The sequence below is a fragment of the Talpa occidentalis genome, unplaced genomic scaffold, assembly GCF_014898055.3.
Source record: "Talpa occidentalis isolate TD23 unplaced genomic scaffold, MPIMG_talOcc4v2.1 talOcc4.16, whole genome shotgun sequence".
In the NCBI taxonomy this organism is placed as follows: domain Eukaryota; kingdom Metazoa; phylum Chordata; class Mammalia; order Eulipotyphla; family Talpidae; genus Talpa; species Talpa occidentalis.
The window spans coordinates 14,134,660-14,157,268 of record NW_023601653.1 but is presented as its reverse complement, the minus strand read 5'-3'; the positions used below and the strand labels follow the sequence as shown (position 1 = coordinate 14,157,268).

Genomic DNA, 22,609 nt, shown 5'->3' with positions numbered 1-22,609 from the left:
ACAGCTCTTCTACACTAAGTTGCTGAGACTTAGAAGAAGAGATTAACTCAGAAAGGCCTCATAAAAGAAAGAAATTTTGAAGAGGTAATTAAAGAGTGAAACAGCACTGAATACACAGGAAATAGAAAACCATTCCAACATGCAGACGGAAGCCACATTACGTAATAGCTGACAAGGACCATATGCAAATCCCAGTTGTGGGATTTCGACTTACAGATATTTTCCTAAAATGTCTAGAAGAACAAGTGAGTCTTTGGAGCATCCATTAAATTGTCAAGATATATTTATTCAATAGATGCTCCCTTGTGTCTCTAACAAACACTGGGAAATATTGGACAAGTGGACAAGACAGACATGTCTGTCTGCTGGAAACTAACAGCCTATAGAAAAAATAGATATTTAAAAAAAAAACTGAAGACAAAATTATAAGTAAGAGGAATAAAGATGTAAGAAGTAGTCTTCTTTGTTTATTTTAGCTGAGTATCCACTTTGATTAGGCACCATGCTAAATGCTGCAGAGGTAGTGAAACATAAAAGCCCCCTCCCAGCTCTCAGAACTGACGGCCCTGGAAGAGAGATAAGCACACAAATAATTGGCAAAAAATGTCTGATATAAAACAAGCATGCACAAAGTTCCATAGTACCAAGAAGGGAGACCCTAATTCTGCTTAGGAAAGGAATGTCATGGACAGCTTCACTTCAAATTACATAGAACAAGTAGGATTTCTTGAGAGGTCAGTGGTAGGGGGGAATATCTAAGCAAGAGTTTTAAAAAATGTGCAAAGAAAATGCCAATGTGAAAGAACACTGGACATTCAGGAAAGTGTTGCTATGAGATATATCAGAGTTCTGAGCTTTCTTTTTCTTAGCTTTATCTAAATGATGCATGCATATACTCAAATAATGCTGAAAGTCTTGAAACACAGCAGTCCTATTTCATCTCCTTTCATGGTCCCCCACCCCACAATCAAGGCTGTCCCATGCCCAGATGTAATCACATTCAACATGTCATAAACCACATTAAAAATGCTGCTACTGGCATTTTGCTCTATGCTTCTAAACCATATGCATGGACTGATATACTGGCATCCTACATGGTATGAGGATTCTGGCTTTATACCCACTTTAAATCTCCTACCTCAAACTCCTAACATGGAAGAGTTGGGACAGTTGTGGAATGCATCTCCATGAAAGAAGAAGAGTCGCTAGGAAGAAGTACCATTTTCCCCAACCCCCACTTAGATGTTGTCACCTTGGACTACAATTCCCAGCATGCCATGAATGGGGGGGGGCAGCTAGGAAGGAGGAAGGAATGAAGCAAATAAATATATGAGGGTGGAAGGAAGGAGGAAGGAAAGATAAGAGGAAAAGAGAGTGGTAAAGAGGCTGTTCCTGGTCCTTGGTCCTGGCAGCTAAAACGTTTTGGCAGAGATAATGGCAGGTGTTACCTGATGTCATGATGGAGCATGTGTGACATTGTGAATTTCAAGTCTCTTCTATTCCAGCTCTGGGACCTGCCTAACCCTTATTTTGTGGTTCCCCACTAGACGGTGCCTTGTGGCAAGCTTTCAGACTTCAGCCATCCAGCTTTGGGCCCTGCCTATTTGGCTGGGCATTTGCCCAAGAAAGGATGGGTAATTTTTGGAATTTTATCAGGAGTCTGTTATTTTAAATCCTCTCTTTTCTGCTTTTCTCCTCCTCCCTCTCTTAATTAAAGATCTTTCACACTAAGCATCTGCTTTCTTTGCCTTTCTGTGCATTGATGGCTGGACCCTTAGAATAAACATAATGGGTTTTTCCCCTTAACAGTTTGGGGTCCCTGAGTTATCCCCAGACCTATATCCATAATTGTTTTTTTTTTTATCTTTTTTAAGATTTATTTATTTATTTATACAAGAACTGGGGCACAGGCCAGATACGTAGGAGGGTGAGAGGATTCATCAGGGACAGAGCGGGGAACAGAACAGGCAGACTGAAGAAATACACTGCTGAGGGGAGCAGCGGGCGAGACAGGAGAGGTCTGCTTCGCCATGTGGGACCTCTGCTGGCTGGCCAGGATTGAACCAGCACTGCAGAGGCTGCGGACTGCTTCATAGCAGGGCGCTCAACTGCCTACACCACCAGGGGAGGCCCTATCCATAATTGTTTTTATAATGACTAAGTAAATGTTGTTTGAGGATGAGAGTACTATACTATGATTGTATTTCCTCCCTGTAATACATTTCCTTTTCTCTGAAGTTGATTTGCATACACTGCATTGTTCTCTTCTACACTCTGGCATATCTTCCCCCACAATCCAATAACTCTAAAGAAACTTCTAAGTACAATTTTTTCTAAAGTCACATCTGTCAGATAATTGCCCCTACCTTCCACCCCCCTGTGGTTATGCCTCTAAAAACTTCTGCCTCTGCTCCAATATGGACTGGCCTCTGGCTGTCCTTGGAATTCCTCCTGCCTCTCTGTGTTGGAGTTTACATTGCTACAACATACACCTTCCTATTTCTTGGTTTTATGTATCTTCACCCTGGTAGAGCCTCCTTCCCCTAGCTTCTGAGAAAGAGTGTGCATGAGGAAAATGTTTTTAATTTTGTTATGTCGGTCATATCTGACTAATATTTTAACCAAGTATAAAATTCAAAGTTGAAATTTTCTTTCCTTGAGAATTGTTTGGTTATTGTGCTACTGTTACCTAATGCTGCTTTTGAAAAATCCTGACTATTACTTGTGATTATATTTGTTTGGTCGGTCCTCTGAAAGTATATAATCTTACTCATCTACTCTGCTTAGTTGTCAGCAGAAGAAAATCAAACACATAGTAGCTTAGCCAAATAGGGAAACCCCTGCCCTGCAATATATCGAGAATCCAGAGCTAGGTAGGTGCTGACATAATGGAATCAGCAATTCGAGCATGTCCAGCTATGATGCTTAATTGTATGGGGAATATAAAAATAAAATTTATTATTTAAAAAAAAATACTATCATTCTAACCACAGTCATCACATTCCACACAGGAAAAGGTAGAAGGGAAGCAGGGGAAGGAAGCAGGACCTGCATCTGAAAACAAGTTTTCTCAGATACTGTTCAGCAGACTTCTACTTATCTCTTCAAGTCTAGCACTTTAGCACATTTGGCCAAGGAGTTTAGAAAAGCAAGTCATCTCTCTACCCTCTGACGTGAAGAAGAAAAACAAGGGTAAAGGAGGTTACAATGAGTTAAAGGAGCCAATCTAGAGTATGAAATTACTTTATCTTTGTGGGCTCCTTTTTTAAGTGTCTTCTGCTGGGCACTGGTGAGTCCTTCGAAATGTAAAATGAATGCCTTGTTCTGGCAACTTTCATTTATTAATTTATTTTTTTAATTTATCTTTTGTTTTCTATGTTTTATTTTGTTTTGCTTTGGGCGGGGGAGCTCATGAGAGTCAGGTGTTGGACTTCTGTTAATCAACTATCTTTTCCCTGCTATTTCTCATTTTATTATCTTTTAATTCTTTTCTCTGGAAGATTTCCTCATTTGTATTTCTCGGGGTATTTTCTTTTTCCTTGGTTCTTCCTTTTTCATAGCATTACATTCTTATTTTATGGATGTAAAATCTACTCATTTCTCAGAAGGTACTAATTATATTTTCTTGGCGATTTCTTCATTTCCCTGACAGCCCCTCTTTCTTCTGTGCCTTTTCTGTTTATTTCTTTGCTTTGGTCTCTTTCCTCCTGTTGTGGCTGCCCTGCACTGAATGATGATAATTACTTCTATGTTCATATCTAGGAAAGAGATACTAAAGAAAGCAACTGGAAGCTGCGTGCATTTGGCCATTTGATAAGCTTCACTGCAGCACAATCAGGAGACAGGTTGTTTTTTACTTTCATCAGTAAAATCTGGAGGATGGAATTTCTTCAGAGAAGGATGCTCCAATCTCCTATCTGAGGGGCATGAGAATAGAAGGGAGAATAGAAATAATAAGGCTTGGAGCTGATATTGTAGAGTTAGTTAAAGGAAGGGAGATAAAAGTATCAATAATATGCAGACTTTTACTAAATTCTCATTCCTTTCCTCTCTGTACAGTCTCTCAGGTTCAGTTCTCATAGACTATACCTTCCATATGCTGCAGAGATGGGGAAGTGGTAGTTGCTAGTGTCTGGAAATATAATTCACTTCAAATAATCCTGTTTGCATCCCACCTCACCTCTCCCCCACAATCTCACTCCACCTTCTGTAATACACAGCACCTCTCATTCCTGAGCTTTTCTCAGATTCTGCTGGATGAATCAGTTTGCTTATCACTGGTATGTCCCTCTGCAGATGGTTAGACTTGACATTCTCACTGCTAAGTCATCGTCAATACTTCCATCTGCTTTCCACCTTCCCATCCTGTAGATGATGATTAGAGATACCCCCTAGTGTTACTGAAGATGGAATATGTATATCTGTTGGGTTTTGTCTATCATTTTAAGTGTTTTGGTAAGGAACAGAAGTATTTTTCCTGTAATTTTAAAATAGGTAAACCTTTAAATATGGATTTTACAAAACCTTAAGAAAAAAATATTGCCAAAATTTTTTTTGTAAAAAAGAGATGAACAAAATATGCTCCACAGCAAAACTCAACCCATGAATATCATATTGATAATCATACACCATCAATTTAAAGTGACTATTATATTGTTGATTATCCACATTCTGGTAAAATGATATAGTAGCTAGGAGAATGAACCGAGGTGAAACTTTCTAGCTTTCAAATTCTGTCTCCTCCAATATACTAGCCATGTAATCTTTACAGTAATCTCTTTAATCAGAAAAATGTAGAGCGGTGGTAAGGCGGAAGTGAACAAAGTATTTGGCACATAAATAATCAATAAATACAAGTTACTGCTATTAATCCAACAGCGGTTAATTTTTCAAACAGTGAGTGACAAACACTATTCTAAGTACTTTACAGGTATTAACTTACCGAATCTTGAAAACACTATCAGGTAGGTGCTTTTACCAGGCCAGTTTTACGAAGCATGAAACTGCTGCACCAGCCAAAAGTGGGTAACTAGGATTCAATCCCAAGTAATATGGCCTTAGGAACCTTGCTCTTAACAATTTATACCACAGAACCCAAGGACAGCATCCTTCAAATGAGACCTCAGACTCTCTTTTGTACTATCATGGAATGCCAATTAATATTTGGTGCCATCAGCAGGCAAACTTAAACATTTCAAAATGACACTGCAAGATATGAACCAAATTATTTGTCCATTTACCTGACTTCCTTGTAAAGACAGCAGTACAGAACGATTTTGTGCACGTGATATTCATCTCCATATGAGTCCAGAACACAAAACATAAACATACCATATTATTTTAAATTCCAAATCATTCACCATGTTTATATCCTTTATCACATGGAAATGTGTTTTTAGGTCTACATTCTTTGAGTGAATTGAAAGATTTATAAAAGTGAAAACTCACCTTCCTCTGCCAGCAACCCATCAAGACAGAAGTTCTTAATTAAGTAAGCAACTAGTGATGACAAGTTATGGCTAAAATGAAGTACAAATACATAATTGGGTGATTGCCTTTTTCTTCCATTAAAACTATAAGCTAGTATTGGGCCTCCCCTGGTGGCACAGCAGTTGAGCACTGGGTTGCGAGGCTGCCCACAGCCTCTGCAGTGCCAGTTCAATCCCCGGCCACCAGCGAGGGTCCCACATAAAAAAAAAAAAACCCTATAAGCTAGTATTTACTAATAGGTGTCCTTTGGGTTCTGGTTATGGGTAATGGAAAAAAGCATAGTTCACCCTATCTCTCCTATGAAACCTTGAGAGACTGCATAGAGTAGCTATGTGAGAACTCCAATGAGTAAATAACAGCAGGAGGATTGGAGAAAATAAGAATTCAAAATGCCAACAAAGAGTGTCTTGTTTTCCCACACCCCCCAATCCAGGTAAAATAAAACACCAGGAGCAGAGATAAGAACAAAGAGAATTCCAGAGATGTTCTGGCTGAACGAACAGGAAAATGAATTTCTAACATGCAGAGAGAGTGAGGGGAAATCCCCAGGTTTTTCTTTTTTATTATTGTTTTCATTTTCACTTCTCTGATGTCTCAGTTTCCAGGCAATCCTATGGTAGTGGCTGCAGCAACAGGGACAGCAGGGAGGGACCCACAGCTCCCTAACACTTAATAGGAAAACTTTTTTCATAAACTGAACTTCATTGAATTATATACTCTCCCAAGAAAACTGTTAGACAATGAAAAGATAAACCATAAACTATTTATTCATTCAGTCTCAGTGTAAACAGTTCCTCCTAAGAGCCTTCACTGCATAGTGTACTTTTATTTTGTAACACTTCTTACACATATATTTAAATAATTGGATTCACTGTCTATCTCTTTTACAAAATGGTAAACTTTATGAGGAAAAGGACTATTTTAATGCTTTTATCAAAAACCAAGCAAACCCAGAGTGCATAGAACACCAATGCATGTGTGTTCCATAAATACTTATAAACCAACACAGACATGTTCCATTGCATTATTCTTTCTTAATATTTTTCTCTTTCTCACTACATATACATACACACATGCACATACAACATATATCTTAGTTCTTATCTTTCTCATTTTCTGCATATACATACATGTGTGTCTATCTGTATAGAAGCATGTATACGTGTGTGTGTGTATATATATATATATATATTCATACTTACATATACACCATAACATAATGGTGAATAACATACATTCCAAAAGCAAAGTTCCTTAGTAAATGTCTATCAAAATATAGCGAATAATACTAATGCCTAGGATGACAAGTCTGTCAACTTTTCCTCACTTATAATCACTAGCACAAAAAAAGCTGGACAAAAATGTGATAGACCTACTATACATCTATGGCTTAAATTAGGAAATAAAGTTTTTACCTGAAGAAGAAATATAAATAATATACATATTAAATATATTATGGATATATAATATGTATGTCATTGTTGGGAACTCATACAAACATACATGCAGAAAAGCACTCGAACCAAATTCTTTTCATTCTTAATAGAAGCTGTCAAAAATGTTAAAGATGTAACTTTCAAGAAACTCAGAGCATGATTTATAGATTACCTTACTTATAGTGACATGATTGTTCTAGAGCTGCTAGCTGAACTAATCATCAGCTGGAACTCAGTTATTGATGCTCACTGGAGTCTATCCCCTAAAGCCATCTTGGATCTTCAATCTTGGCTCTATATTAGTTGTCTAATACAGCACCCAATGATGTGGAACATAAGGGTATTTAATATCTCCAATTAATGGATTAGTAACTGATACCCTGAAAGTTTCCTTGCATTTCACACTAATAATCCACTAATAAATGAACCAGAGACACTTTTTGGGGGGTGGGGGGCGGGAGGGGAAGGATTGGGGTCAGAATGGGGCGTTTGCAATTGTATGGGGGAATATAAAAATAAAATTTATTATTTAAAAAAAAAAAAAAGACAAAAATAAATAAATAAATAAATAAATTATCTACTGCTATGGAGTCCAGTATGGTAGCCACTAGTCGCATGTGACTGTTCAGCACTTAAGGTATGGCTAACTCCACTTAAGCAGTGCTGTTAAGTGTAAAAGTGATGGGGCTCCCTGGTAGCGCAAGGGGTTAAGTTTCAGCACCATGAATCTATCCACAGCCACTGCTGCATGAGTTCGAGCCCTGGCCAGGAAGATGATCCACATAGCACAGTAGACCTCCCCTGTCTCGCCACTGCTCCCCTCTGCAGTGTATTTCAGTAGATCCACATGTTCTGCTCCCCACTCTGTTTCTGGTGAATCCTCTACCCCCCACACTGCTGGTGTGCACCCCAGCTCTTGTATGGATAAATTAAAAATCTTTAAAAAAAAAACACACATACTTGATATTGAATACTTAATATAAGAAAAGACATATAATAGTTCATAAGTAATTATTTATCAGTCCCAATGTCTACTAGCCCCAATATCTGGGATTAACTCCATGACAAGAAAAATCACATACAAGCTGGTGATCACTGATTAGCCCAAGATAAATGCTTGACTCAAGTATGACCCCTCTGTAGTCTTGTCAATGCAGTCTGATTGAATGGGTTCAAATAGTGCATCAATGATAATTTGCTTAATCAGTCATATTTACTAAGGACTTCAGTCTAGAAATAGACACAGACAAATTAATAGAAAGAAGATAATGAAGCAGACATAGAAAAAGAGACAGATAACAAGAGAAAAGTCATTCACCCATTCATTCCAAAGTATTAGAGATTTATTACATGTGAGGTAACCCATGAGAGGCACTAAAAGAGGAAGAAATTCCCAGAGTAATAAGAGATCCATATACCTTCCAGTTCAATTTCACATGTCTCTTTGCAATGCATTCTTTTTTTTTCTTTAGATGAACAGAATAAGGGCTCTGTTCTTTGAAATCGAAATGATCTCAGTAATAGTTTCATAAAGAAAGGCACAGAAAGGTGGCTTTTTGACAGATTTTTCTAAAAAGACAAAATATGTCTTGCCCTAGGTAATGACTCAAGTGAAAAAAGCTCCTTCTCAAAGTGTATATAGTACCTTTCCTAAAACTAGGAACAGAACAAAAAATGACAAGTGGGAATAGGAAGGCCACTGATGTTACAAATTCCTTTATAAAACAACCACCAGCAGAAATGTGCTTTTAAGTGCCTTACCTCCATGCATAGAACTATGCAGACAGAAAGAAAAAGGACTGCAAACTATAACCACAGACTCCTCATGAAAGTCCTTTTCACTAATACAAATGTACAATAATTCACTACAAGAGAGTTGCCTAACCATTTTTTTGCAGGGAAGTCTATATGACTCACTGAAATAATTAGAGATTCTAATATAAGACATAGAGACTTTTTGTAGTGTATTACTATACATGCTTAAAGACCAAGTCAAAGTTATAGTGATATAATGAACAAAAACAACTAGTTGTTTCAGATTAAGTCTGAAGGAGAAAGACAAATACTGGAAGGTATAACTTGTACTTGGAAATAAGAGAAAACAAAGGGTAAGATAAAATCAAATGAATAGCAAACACTAGTAATCTGACTATAGAACAGAAACAATCATTAGTGTGACTCGATCTGGTTGTTAGTTTATATCCCTTAATAAACCTTTTAATAAACAGGTAACATTAAAAAAGTATGTGCATGATTTAGTATGATTTCTACCAAAGAGTCTTCTTTTAAATAAATGTATTTGCTGAAAAATAAAAAGGAAAAGGGAGAAACTACAGATCAAAATCCCATGCAGGAAACCATTCATCTGCTTTCTGCTTATATACATTTATCTATTTATCTATCTATTTCTTTATTTTGCATAGAATTGGGGTACAGGCCAGAGGTGCAGGGTGTGAAAAGAGTCACCAAAAACAGAGTAGGGAGCAGAACAGGTGGATTGACTGAATACACTGCTAAGGGGAGCAGGGGGTGAGACAGGAGAGGTCTGCTTCACACTGTGGGTCAGCCCCCTGGCTGGGGATTGAACTCAGGCCATACCAGTGATAACACTGAGGTTTTACCCGCAGGCCACCAGGGGGTCTCTATACATTTATCTCTTATGAGTATCATACAGGTAGAATCACAAAGCATGTATACTTTTGCTTCTGGCTTCTTTCAATAAGCATTTCTGAAGTTTCTCATGGGCAACATGTATCAGTAATTCATTCCTTTTTATTACTGAATAAAATTTTTTGGCAGAGGTAGACCTTGCTTTGTTCTCCATTCACCAGTTGACGAACATCTGTACTATTTTCAGGGGTTAGCTATAATGAAAATACTCGTATGAGCATTCATGAATATAAGTTTTCCTTTCACCTGGGTAGAAACCTAGTAGTGGAACTCCTACATCATACAGTGGGTCTAATTTTTAAGAAACTGTATAAATTGTTTCCCAAAGTGGTTGTACCATTTTATAGTCTTCCCAGGATCTAATTATCTTTGCCACCATTTATTCCTATCTATTTTTTAAATGATAGCTATTTAATTGAATGTATGAGTGTGCAACGTACAATATACAATGAGTGTGTATAGTGGTATCTCATTTGGTTTTAATCTGCATTTCTCTAATAACTATGTTGAGTACCTTCTTGTGTGCTAATTAGCCATTTATACATCTTTAGTGAAATGTCTTTTAAAATCTTCACCTCCACACATACAGGAAAAATACTATAGTGCAAAAAAAATGAACAAGGATATAATGATAGTTCAATAAAAATATATTATTATAAAAAATAAAACCACTGATTTTTAAAACTTTGGTTCTTATTTTGAGGTACATTTGAATAAACCAATTGTAAGAATATTTTAATGATAAAAGTGTGGAAACTTGAATATCTACTGAATATCTGATATTAAGAAAAGATTGGGTTTATTTTGGGTTACATAGTGGTATTATAGATTTGCTTCTTGAAAAAAATAATCTTCGTATTTTGGAATGATTTACTGAATAATTTATAGATGAAATGATGTCAGGTCTGTAAGTTGCTATAAAATAATCAAGAGGAGGTGGGGAAATATAAATAAAAGATTGGCCATATGTTGACAACTGATCATTCTTGAAGCTGAAAAAAGGATTCATGGGGACTCATAATACTATTCTCTCTACTTTTGATTATATTTGAAATTTTCCATAAGTTTTAAGAAACAAAAAGACAACAAAATGAATGTATGCATTAACCTACACATACTCTCAAAATCTACTAAAATGACATTAAATAATTTTTTAAGGTATAACCAACAAAAAGAAAGTCAATGAGAGAGACAAGAACAGCAATAAAACTTTGCAGGCTAGAAATAGACAAACATGAACTACCTGTAACTGAGAAGCCTGAATCTGTGGTCAGAAGCGAGAAAAGCCAAAAAAAAGCAACCATATTTAAATAGCAAGCTCTTCAAAGGGTTTAGGAATAGGAGGTAGCAAACACCTCTGGAAGTGAATTTGAACACGGCAATATAATGCCAAGAAGTAGTTGAAAATCTATTTAAGAAAATGGGCCTCACATTCTCAAAAAAAAAAAAAAAAAAAAAAAAGAACTAAAAATGGATCGCAGACCTAAGTGTAAAATACAAAACCATAAACTCTTAGAGAATAACAGGAAAAAACCTATATGACTTTGGGTATAGTGATATTTTTTTAAATATACCACCAAAAACATGATCCATTAATGAAATATAACTTAGACTTCAGTAAAACTAAAAACTTCTACTCTGCATAAGACAATCAAGAGAATGAGAAGACCGGTGCAGACTGGGAAGAAATATTTGCAAAATTTGCACATCTGGTAGAAAACTATTGTCTGAAATATAGAAAGGACTCTTAAAACTCAACAGTGAGAAAACAAAAAAAAATTTAAAAGGGCCAAAGACCTTAACAGAAACACCACCAAAGAAAATATACAAATGGAAAACAAGCATCTGAAAAGATGCATTACAGCCCATGTCATCAGGAAAATGAAAATTAAAATGAGATTCCACTACACACCTACTTAGATTGGCTGGAAGAGTGACAAAACAAAATGCTAACAAATATGTGGAGCAACAGGAACTCTTACGCACTGTTAGTGGGGATGTGAAATGGTACAAGCACTTTGGAAAATAGTTTGGCAGTTTCTTATAAAACTAAACATACTCTTACCATAAGCAATAATATTTTTTGGTATTGACCCAAAGGAACTGAGAAGTTATGTTTATGCAAAAACCTGCAAGCTAATATCCTTAGCAGCTTTCTTCATAATTGCCAAAATTTGGAAGAAACCAAGATGTCCTTCAGTAGGTGAACAGATAAACTGTGGTACATCCCAAATAATGAAACATTATCCAGCACTTAAAAAAAAAAAAGGGAGATCTTTCACCATGAAAAGAACCTTAAATGTATACAGCCAAGTACAAGACATCAGTATGTGAAAGTTACATACTCTATGACTTCAACCATAAGACATTCTAGAAGCAGAAAAACCACAGAGATAATAAAAAGATCAATGGCTGCCAGGGGAGGGGGTGATGACAGAGGATTTTTAGTGCAGTGAAAATACCCTCTGTATTATAATGATGGATAGGTTATTATACATTTGTCCACATCCAGATAGCAAAACACACAGAGTAAGCCATAATGTAAACTACAAACCTTGGATGATTATAATTTGTCAATACAAGTTCATTCTTGGTTTAAAATAACAGAACAACTATCATTCTGGAGAATGACATTAATAATGGAGGAAGTTATATGTGGAAGCAGGATATATGGGGAATCTCTGTTCTGCCCTCTCACTTTTATTTTAAATCTAAAACTGCTCTAAAAAAATAGTCATGTTTAAAAATGATTCCAGGAAACAGATTTGGTAAACTGAAGTATAGTAAAAGGAATGATTTGCTTAAATCTTCTTTATGAAGCAATTTCATGCATATAACAAAAAAAAAAGTATTTATTTAAATAGCTGTAAATTTGAAAAACTCCTTGAATCCTTACAATTCTGAAAGGCAAGCAGGGCAGATTATATTATTCCCATCTTAATGTCAAGAAGGAATTATGACTCATAAAGGATACTTGTTTCTGCCAAAGTCACAGTTACCAAGAGACAGAATCAAGATTAGAACACCTTGGTCTTCTGACTTCTAGGTCCTATATACTTTCTACTCAATTGGATCCTTATATTTTATATAAAAGAAATGTTCAGTTGCTGCTTGATCAAAAAAATAAAGTATGCAATGCATAAGCAAATCAGATCTCAACACAAAGATATGTCGAATCTCTAAAGTCCAGCCCCATACTTCATCATTATATAATCTTTTCCTCCTAACTGTACTTTTCGCTTCTAAAGAAAAAGACTTTCACTTCTAAGGTATAATTATTCTCTGGAAAAGTAAATTATCTTTGAACTGAGAAGCTGATAGACAAGATAACTAATATTTATTCTAGATAAAAAAATCACAAGATGTACATTCTTAGAAATATACCAGAGAAAAACCAATACTATTACCTTTAACCCTAGCTTATAATATAGCCAGAGAACAATTACTATATTTACTAGGCAAACATTTTGAAGAAATGGAGAGTCATTTATATTAAGAACAAAATCCCAACATCCAGTTCATACATGATTCTGCATCTATTAAAGTAGAAAATATTATCATATTCTCACAACTGTCAGTCTGTGCTGTCAGACTTCACATTTTAGCAATTATCTTGATGCCAGCTGTCCCCACAATTTCATTCCACATTTAATATCCCCTAGAAAATATTACATTTCAAAATTTCCAGTGATTTTCAAAAGATAATGACAGAAGATAGTGGTCTCTGTAAGAAAGACATGTGTAGGCTCTCTTTGTACACTTAGAAACACACCAGAATCTTGGGGTGCACATTTGTTATTCCCTCTCACCCGTCCCCAGGATTCCAGTTCTTCCACAGGTCCCAATTATTGTTTGAATAACACGCCTCTCCTACTCTCAGGTCATGTGGACTGGATGGAAATGTCTCACTCCACTCAACAGAACCAGACACAAACACAAAACTTATGATGAAAAGACCAGTGTCTTCTAATACTTTGTACTGTCTATCAGACTACACAACACTTTGTTCTGTCTGTCCACTACAACACCATGGCAATTCATGGTGGGGACCCTGTAATCATGTTCCCTGTGTCTGAAACCATTTTATGCCTATATGACTTGCATCAGTTATTGACCATCTCTAAACCTCAGTTCCCTTATCTGTGAAATAAAGATTGAGTCACATACTCAACAACTATTTATTGAACACTTACTATATTCCCAGCTATTTTACAGGTGTTGGCATTAGAATAATGATTAAGATAGAAAAGGTCAACATAGTGGGCCTCCCCGGTGGCGTAGCAGTTGAGCGCTGGGTTGCGAAGCTGCCCGCAGCCTCTGCAGTGCCGGTTCGATCCCCGGCTGCTCTACGGCCACCGGAGGAGGGTCCCACATGGTGCGCAGACCTCTCCTGCCGCCCGCTGCTCCCCTCAGCAGTGTATTTCGTCAGTCTGCCTGCTCTGCTCCCCGCTCTGGCTCTGGTGAATTCTCTCACCCTCCCACTCTTCTGACTGTACCCAGTGCTTGTATAAATAAATAAATAAGCCTTAAAAAAAAAAAGAAATTTATAAAAAAAAAAAAGAAAAGGTCAACATAGTTATGAGGTGTATTATTGTAGCAAAGGAGTCGGATATTAAACAAGAAAAATGCACAGGATAAGTATTATAAAAGAAATAGTATAACAAGACCATGAAAGAGTAACAATGTAGATCCACTTTCTACAGCATGTTCAGGATAAACCCTCTCTGAGGAGATGACATTTAAGATGAATTATAAAGGATAAGAATGAGCTAGCCACTCAGAGAACAAGAAAATCATTCCAGGAATAGGGAAGGCCAAAGAGAAAAAGAGCTTGGTGTGAACCGATATCTATGGAACGGAAGCAGAGTGAGTGAGAATGGTGTCAGCAGCCAATGAAACTGGAAAGCTAAACAGAAAGCAGACAATACCGGGTCTTACAAGTTATGGAAAAAAGCCTAAATTTCATTCATTCATCAAAGAATTTTGTTTTAAAATTATTCTTGGGCTGCTCTGTGAAGCATGAATATTGAAAAAAGCTTTCTACTAAATATAAGTGATTGGAAAGAAGGGAGGGCAGAAGGAAGAAATCAGGAATAATCCCTGGACTATTTGGTTTGTCTGTCTATTAAGATTGGAAAGATCAGGGGCCTCCCCTGGTGGCGCAGTGGTTGAGCGCTGGGCTGCAAAGCTGCCCACAGCCTCTGCAGCGCCGGTTCGATCCCCGGCCCCCTGCAAGGGCCCCACATGGCACAACAGACCCCTGCCATGCCCGCTGCTCCCCTCAGCAGTGTATTTCGTCAGTCTGCCTGCTCTGTTCCCCGCTCTGGCTCTGGTGAATTCTCTCACCTTCCTGCGCTTCTGACTGTACCCAGTGCTTGTATGTATGTATGTATGTATGAATAAATAAATAAATAAATAAATCTTTAAAAATTGGAAAGATCAGGCTTCTCCAGTTATTAAAATTATGATTCCTATCATTAAACTTCACAATAGCTCTTATACACATTTAATGAGATCACCTACACAAAAATGCTCAGCATATGCCTAGTGTAGAGCAAACACTATGTTAGAGATTGTTGTTTTGAGAAAAGAGAGAAACTCTGTAGCCTACTCATGATTATGGCAATAACTGACCACTTCATCATATTCTCTGGGTTACAGGGTTAGATACCTGGCCCAAATGCAGCCAATCACAGTATCCAGTACTGTCAGGCACACAAATGGTTCATGGCTCCCAATTCAAATTCTTCCCTAGATTTCCAAAACAAGATCTGGAAGAGAAGTTTGAGGACCATTGGGTGAAACCTGGAGTGCGCAGTTCAAAAAAAGTTGCATCCTGGGATGAAGCAAGTTTGGTCTCAACCCTGAAAAGTATCACCCATACAGCCATAAATGAGGCAGAACCAGGACTGGCAAAGACATGGAAAGGAACTCAAGTGAATAATCTTGTTATGTATATCACTACAGTCTCTTCATTATTAAACCTCTTTATTACTCAAAATTCATTCTAATTTATCACATTGTTCTTTGTGACTTTTGTCCAAACTCTTTTCAAAGAAGTAATATATAATTAACAGAAATTTGCACTTAAGGTATTTTTCAGGGGATGCCTGGCTAGAATCACAAATGATGATTACTTGCTTCAGACCTAATATGACTCAGTGTCTAGTGGATGAATTTGGCAGGAGGGTGGGGTAGGAGGAAATTCAAGGATCTGGACCATTTTCACCCCATCTTTCTTCCCATTACTTCAAGCTGCTGGGTCAGGGTGTCATGTTTTCATAACTCTCTGGCCTTAGTGTTGATTAATAAAACTTGTATAGTAATATTTCTTTACATTGTTAAACTGTACTAGTTTCAAGGAAAAACACTAAAACATTGTTTTTTGAAATTATACTTGTATTTTTATACTTCCTCCCACACCCACTTCACTATTCTATCTCTGACTGCCATCCACAAATATTTATTATAGGCCACAAACGGTGCCAACAGAGTGAGACATAACGATGAATAAAACATCATTCTTGCCCTTTAGGAAAGTAAAGTCTAGGGGGGAAAGATGTGTAAGAAATAACCACAAGGGAATAAGCCATATTATAACAAAGATATTCACAAGGTGCTATAAAGGGCAGAGAAGGAAGCTAATATTTCCTGAAGGCTAAGCTTATAGATACAGACTGAAGGGCACAGTCAAGATTCCAGGCAAGGATGCAGCATAAGAACAGGCAAGGCATCTTCAAGAAAACAGAAAATACTACAATGGCTATAACAAAAGGCTTGTAAGGGTGGGAATTACGGTGGGCCTTATATGCTCTGCTAAATAATGAGCACTTGAACCTGTCAGAGGAAATCACTGATGGTTTTTTTAAGCACCATCAGTTCCGTGCTTAATTTCCCCTAGGTATAACGTTTTCCTAGGCTGCTGCTGCTCCCATGTCCCCAGGCAGCTATCCCCTCCCCAGAGTCCCTAAGCCTGCTTCTCCAGTGCCAAGCTGCCTGTGCTACAGCGATCAGAAGTACTTACTGTTCTCCAATAAGCCAGGCTGTTCTCAGTGGCTGCTAATGTCAAAGCATGAGCTGAGGAACATGCAAAGGTACAGTAAGATCACTGGCAGCAGCCCTGTGGTGAACTTTTCAGCAATTAATAAAAAGACCAATACTGGACCATTTGTGTTCTCTGAATTGTGTCATTTGCTTCACAGAAAAGTGTAATATGTTCTTTGTAAATAACATTTGGTATATCCTCCTAACCACCAGCAGGAATGACACCTTTCTCTTCCCGGGAGAAGATGAACAGAAAGTGATAGCATTTAAAATGTCCTTGCTGTTTCTCTTTTGTTTTGATTCTCTTCTTTTAAAATCAGACTCTAGTTTTAACATGGTAGATGCAGCATTCCTTTTTGGTTTTGGTGCCACTTGGCAATAATTTTTTTCTTCTTTACATAAACTCTTAAAAAAAAAACTTTGAAAACCTGACTGTTCTGATACAAACCTTATTTTGTTAGCAGGATGTAAGCTTTTTTTTCTTTAAGATTTATTTTATTTTTATGCTTACAAGAGCTGGGGTACAGGCCAGAGGTGTGAGGGTGAGAGGGTTCACCAGAGACAGAGTGGGGAACAGAACAGGCAGATTGACTGAAATACACTGCTGAGGGGAACAGCGGGCAAGCCAGGAGAGGTCTGTTGCCCCATGTGGGTTGCTCCCTGGCTGGGGATTGAACTCATGCTGCAGTGGCTGCGGTTAGCTTCATAGGTTGTGTCTTAACCCCTTGCGCCACCAGGGAGGCCCAGTAGGATATAAGCTTTAAAATTCACCTAAAGAAGTGAGAATAAATGCCTTTTAGACTTGAAAAGACTTATGAGGAAATACAATGGTGTTAACAAAGTTGTGGCTCCCTCACCTGAAAATTATATATTATGTGATGTTACTTCAATAAAAATAATTAATTTTTAAAAGTGGTAGTTCCTCTAAAATTCAGACTAACAAGGGCCTTCTGATAGTGATTATCTTGAATCCTAAGTAGAAATATAACAAAAAAGAGTAGAATTATAACCCTGAAAGTTAAAATCAAAATATCACTCCCCAAATCATTTTTAAAAGGAAAATATTTATAAGAGGAGAGATGTGAAAATTATGCAATTAAATGTAGAATTACTGTATTACAGAGATTTTATGTTATTTATTCTATATATACTAAGCTGAGGATAAATCTATGCTAATGCTAATGCTAAAAAAAAAAAAAAAAGGCAGGGCCTTCTTGGTGGCGCAGGCTGTTGAGCTCAGTGCTTTGAAGCTGTCCACAGGCTCTGCAGTGCCAGTTCTGTCCCCGCTGGCTGCGGAGATGCCCACATGGCATGGCAGACCTCTCCTGTCTCACCCACTGCTCCCCTCAGCAGCATATTTCGGTTGGTCTGCCTGTTCTGTTCCCCGTTCTCTCTATGGTGAGTCCTCTTACCCTCCTGCACATCTGGCCTGTACCCCGGTTCTTGCATAAAAATAAATAAATCTTTAAAAAAAAAAAGTAGTTGCTACAGAATTAAGGTATGACTCAATAGGCTTTTCAATTCCTTGAGCTGCTAAGGAACCGATGTCAATTTCTCACCCACTCCAGAAAGTTCTAGATAGTATCCCTAATACACAATCATCCAGTCTCTGCTGAAATGCCCCCTTTATCTCTCTTTTAATCCCCATGCCTTAATTTTTTTTTTCTTTCTCTCTTTCCTTCTTCTCTCCTTCCACTGTGCTTCTCATCCTAGGCCACAATTGGGTAAGATTACATGCATATGTATAGACACTATTCTTCTTAGATGATTCAGTCTACAATTATAAGCCCTGAGAGAATTATAGAATTCTCCCATCTACCTAGAATAGAGCTGAATTTAGTCATCTCCCATCCTAAACATGGGATAAAGAAAAGTGTTAAGTCTTCTGTAATTTATAAAAAGATTCACACAATGGAATATTATTTGACAATAAAAGGAATGAAGTACTCATACATGCATCAATGTGGATAAACTCTGAAAGAGGACAGTCATAAAAGACTGTGCATTACATGGTTTCATTTATATAAAATATCCAGATTAGGCAAATCTACAGAGACAGAAAGTGTATTAGTTATTGCCTAGGGCCAGGGGGATGTGAGGAATGCACAATCACTGTGAATTTGTATGCGGGTTTCTTTTTGCAGTAATGAAATTATTCTAAAATTAGAAGATGATGGTTGTTTCACAAATCTGAGTATATTAAAAACCATTGAATTATATACATTGAATGGGTGAACTTTAAGGTGTGAGAATTATATCTTTTAGAAACTTTTTTTAAAAGGTATCTAATGTTCCAGACTACACATACACATTTGCATACCTGTAGACACATACACACATAAACATACAAATTTACAAAGAGTTCTCAATAATCAACCCAGAGATCATCTGCCAAAATTCTAAAATTCAAAATTTCTAGTTTCCTTGATTGTATAAGGACAGGAGTAATAACAATAATAATAGTAATAATAATAATGGCTATGATGATAATATCAAGTATTTATTGAGAGCATACTATGTCCCAGCTATTTCTCTTGAAAGTAAATTCTATTACTACACATTTTACATAAATTATTTCTGTTAGACCTCACAAGAGAAAGGATTTTTCCCAATTTATATGTGAGAAAATTGACACTCAGGGTGGTGAAAGAAATCCTTTTTGTTTCATAGCTAGTAAATGGCAGAGCTATGACTTGAGCTGAGATCACAGAGCACTGCTGCCATGTTAGCCATCTTGCTGCACAGACCACTGGGTTTAACCTGAGAGAATCTTATATTACACAGGTATCTGATGGGGTAGAGGAAATTCCAGAACCAAAAGCTGAGACCCAGACTCAGAGTCACGACACAAATAAACCTGCCCAGCCAAATTCTGATCCTCTCATCTGCAAGTGTAGAAACTAGAACAGACATTTTCCTGGGTCCCATAAACTCCATTTAGTTCACAAAATATTTATTTAAAATTCTGAGTCTCCTGCCTACAACCACCTTGCCAGAAGAATGGTTTCTTTATTTTCTGCACTATGTTTTTGTGATTATTATTGTTACTCAGTTGTGAAAATATTAGCTATAACTGGAAAATGAAATCATAATTAACATATTTATGAAGTGCAATACTATCCACTATCAATATTAACATGATTTACTTTTATTTATGAAAAATACAAAACATATTCAAAAGTAGACAGAGTAAGTATCACAAATCCCCAAGTACCCACCACCCATCTTCAAAAATCACCAACTCCCACCCAGCCTTGGATGGCAGTCCGACTGGAAAAGCCCTGAGGAACATCAGGATGAGCTCCCTGGTGGCCTGCATCCCTAGCCATGCCTCCCACCCAGTCCTAGTGACTCCCATGACAGCAAGCACACTCTGAGGAGCTACTAAAGATCCCAGCACCACCCCAGACCCCACAAGGTCCCAGCTACCAAACAAGTAAATGCCAAGAACAGAGAAAGAAAAGGATCTACATACAACAAAAGCCCCAACAACAGCAGGGCAGCCCAGAGCAAACAATGGGGAAGAAGAAAAATACAAATTGCCAAGCAAGTCCTCAGGGGAACAATACACCACTGAGAGAAAACAAAACTCCAGACCCAAACCACAAAGACATGGAAGCACATTTTTTACTTCTTGGCACAGAATACAAAATTGCCATGATTGGGCCTTCCCGGTGGCGCGGTAGGTTGAGCACCATATTGTGAAGCTGTCTGCAGCCTCGGCAGTGCCCGTTTGATCCCCGCTGGCTGGTGAGAATCCCCCATGGCGCAGCAGACCTCTCCTGTCGCTCCCGCTGCTCCCTTCAGCAGTGTGTTTCTGTCGTCTGCCTGTTCTGCTCCCTGCTCTGTCTCTGGTGAATCCTCTCACCCTCCCACACCTCTGGTCTGTACCCCAGCTCTTGTATAAAAATAAGTAAATCTTTTAAAAAAATTGCCATGATTAAGAAAATAAAACAACTGGAACAATACAAAGAAAATTCAGAAAAACAATCCAGAGATATGCAAGAAAACTCAGAGAAGCAAATGAATGCTATGAGAAACACATGATAGGAACAGAAGATCAAAATTGAAACTTTAAATAAGAAACTAATAGAGTAAGATTAGAACCATGCCAGGAGGCTGGGGTATGGTTTCAACACTAGGTCGCCAGGCAGTTAAGAATTATCGGGACAGTAGACTCATGGCCCCCTGAAGCCCTAGATGACAAAAACACATTCTTTAGTTTCACCCATACTTTTCTCCTTGTCCTTCTACCTTACGTAATGATGCTGCATGATTATTCTATCAATAAAAAGGCCAGAATCTTGCTTGTTCAGCAGCATCCTGTTTTGTGCAGCGTGAAAAAAAAGAAAAGAAACTAATGGAATTGCAGGGTGTAGGAAGAATAACAGAGGAGATGAAAAATTCTGGAGAAAGTCAAGGAAGTAGAATCAACCAAATGGATCAAATCAACGTGCAAAGATACAAATGGGGAAAGAATCAAAATAGAAAAGGAAAGAGATACAAAGGAGAAAAATGAAGCAACACATAGAGAATTATTTGACACCATGAAGAAAGGAAATATAAGAATCATAGATATCCCAGAAGAAAAGAGAGAGAAGGGAACTGAAAAATTATTTAAAGAAATAATGGAAAAAAGTAGTCCAAACCTGAAAGAACATGAAAAGGAAATGAAAATTTAGGAAATTAAAAGAGCATCAAGCTGCCTAAACAAAAGGTAGCCACAGGGCCTCCCCGGTGGCGCAGCGGTTGAGCGCTGGGTTGCGAAGCTGCCCGCGGCCTCTGCGGCGCCGGTTCGATCCCCGGCTGCTCCCCGGCCACCGGAGGAGGGTCCCACATGGCGCGCAGACCTCTCCTGCCGCCCGCTGCTCCCCTCAGCAGTGTACTTCGGTCCTTCTGCCTGCCTGCTCTGCTCCCCACTCTGGCTCTGGTGAATTCTCTCACCCTCCCGCGCTTCTGACTGTACCCAGTGCATGTATAAACAAAAAAACAAACAAACAAATAAATAAATAAATAAACAAACATGCCTCTATTAAAAAAAAAAAAAAGGTAGCCACAGCAAGACATAGAGTAGCACAACTTCAAGGGTCCAAGACAAGGAAAATGACTATTTATTAATTGTTCAGCTATTATTATTCTCCAATTACATATACTGCCCAGCTGAAGAATTGATTAAAAAAAAAGTTTTTTTTGGTGACCTGTGAAAATTAATACACATAAACCCTATTGAAAGGAGGTCAGGAGGCTAAAGAAAGTGCCCATGCACGCGTGGTCAGCAAACTACATTGCTAGTGGGAAGTGACACTGCCTCTCCAGCACCGATGGAAGGAAAAAAAGAGGTCCTCCAAAGTCTGTCTAGGGATCTGCTGGCCTCTGATTCCAGTAGTGCATGAGAGTCTTGACATGAGATGTGCATTTACAAACTCCCTTGCTGTTGTTTCAAATAAACCCATTTGTTGGTGAAATGACTGCTTTTATTTGCAGTCAAGAGACCCGGATATTTTGTATGATCCCATAAGCATTTTTCTCCTACCACACTCACTCTTTCTCATTTCTTCCCTAACTTGCTTCTACCTCCAAAGAGTTTCTTTTTTTCTTTTCTTTTTTTTTCCACGTCAGAAGGGTAATGTCCCGACGTCGTTACAAGGTTTAAGGGAGGCACATCTCACACAGCCATGTGACCACCCAATCATCATGCTTATAAACCGGAAAAGGATCTCCCTCCAAAGAGTTTCTACTAACTTCTTCCTATAAATGGACTTGGGTAACCACTACTTACATGACCCAGGAAACCCTTCAAAGTCATGCAAAACAAGGTTCAAATCCTTATGTTTATTCTCATCACCCTTGTGAAACTATCCAGGCCTCAAGAGTATGTATGTCCTGAAATCCACCAATTATCTGAAAGATGTCACCTACAAAAGCAATGTGTGCCATTCTGTCAACATAACAGCAGAGCTGGCAGGTGT

The 22,609-nt window shown here is 37.9% G+C and overlaps 1 protein-coding gene and 1 non-coding gene across 2 annotated transcripts in view; both read right to left on the bottom strand.

The window, feature by feature from the left end:
* The window catches only part of ANKS1B (ankyrin repeat and sterile alpha motif domain containing 1B), a 793,190-nt gene that overhangs the window by 734,455 nt on the left and 36,126 nt on the right, over positions 1-22,609 (bottom strand). The window lies entirely within an intron of this gene.
* On the bottom strand, positions 22,254-22,357 carry LOC119248522 (small nucleolar RNA U13). The gene has a single exon (XR_005125952.1). It is a non-coding gene; the product is annotated as a small nucleolar RNA U13 (small nucleolar RNA).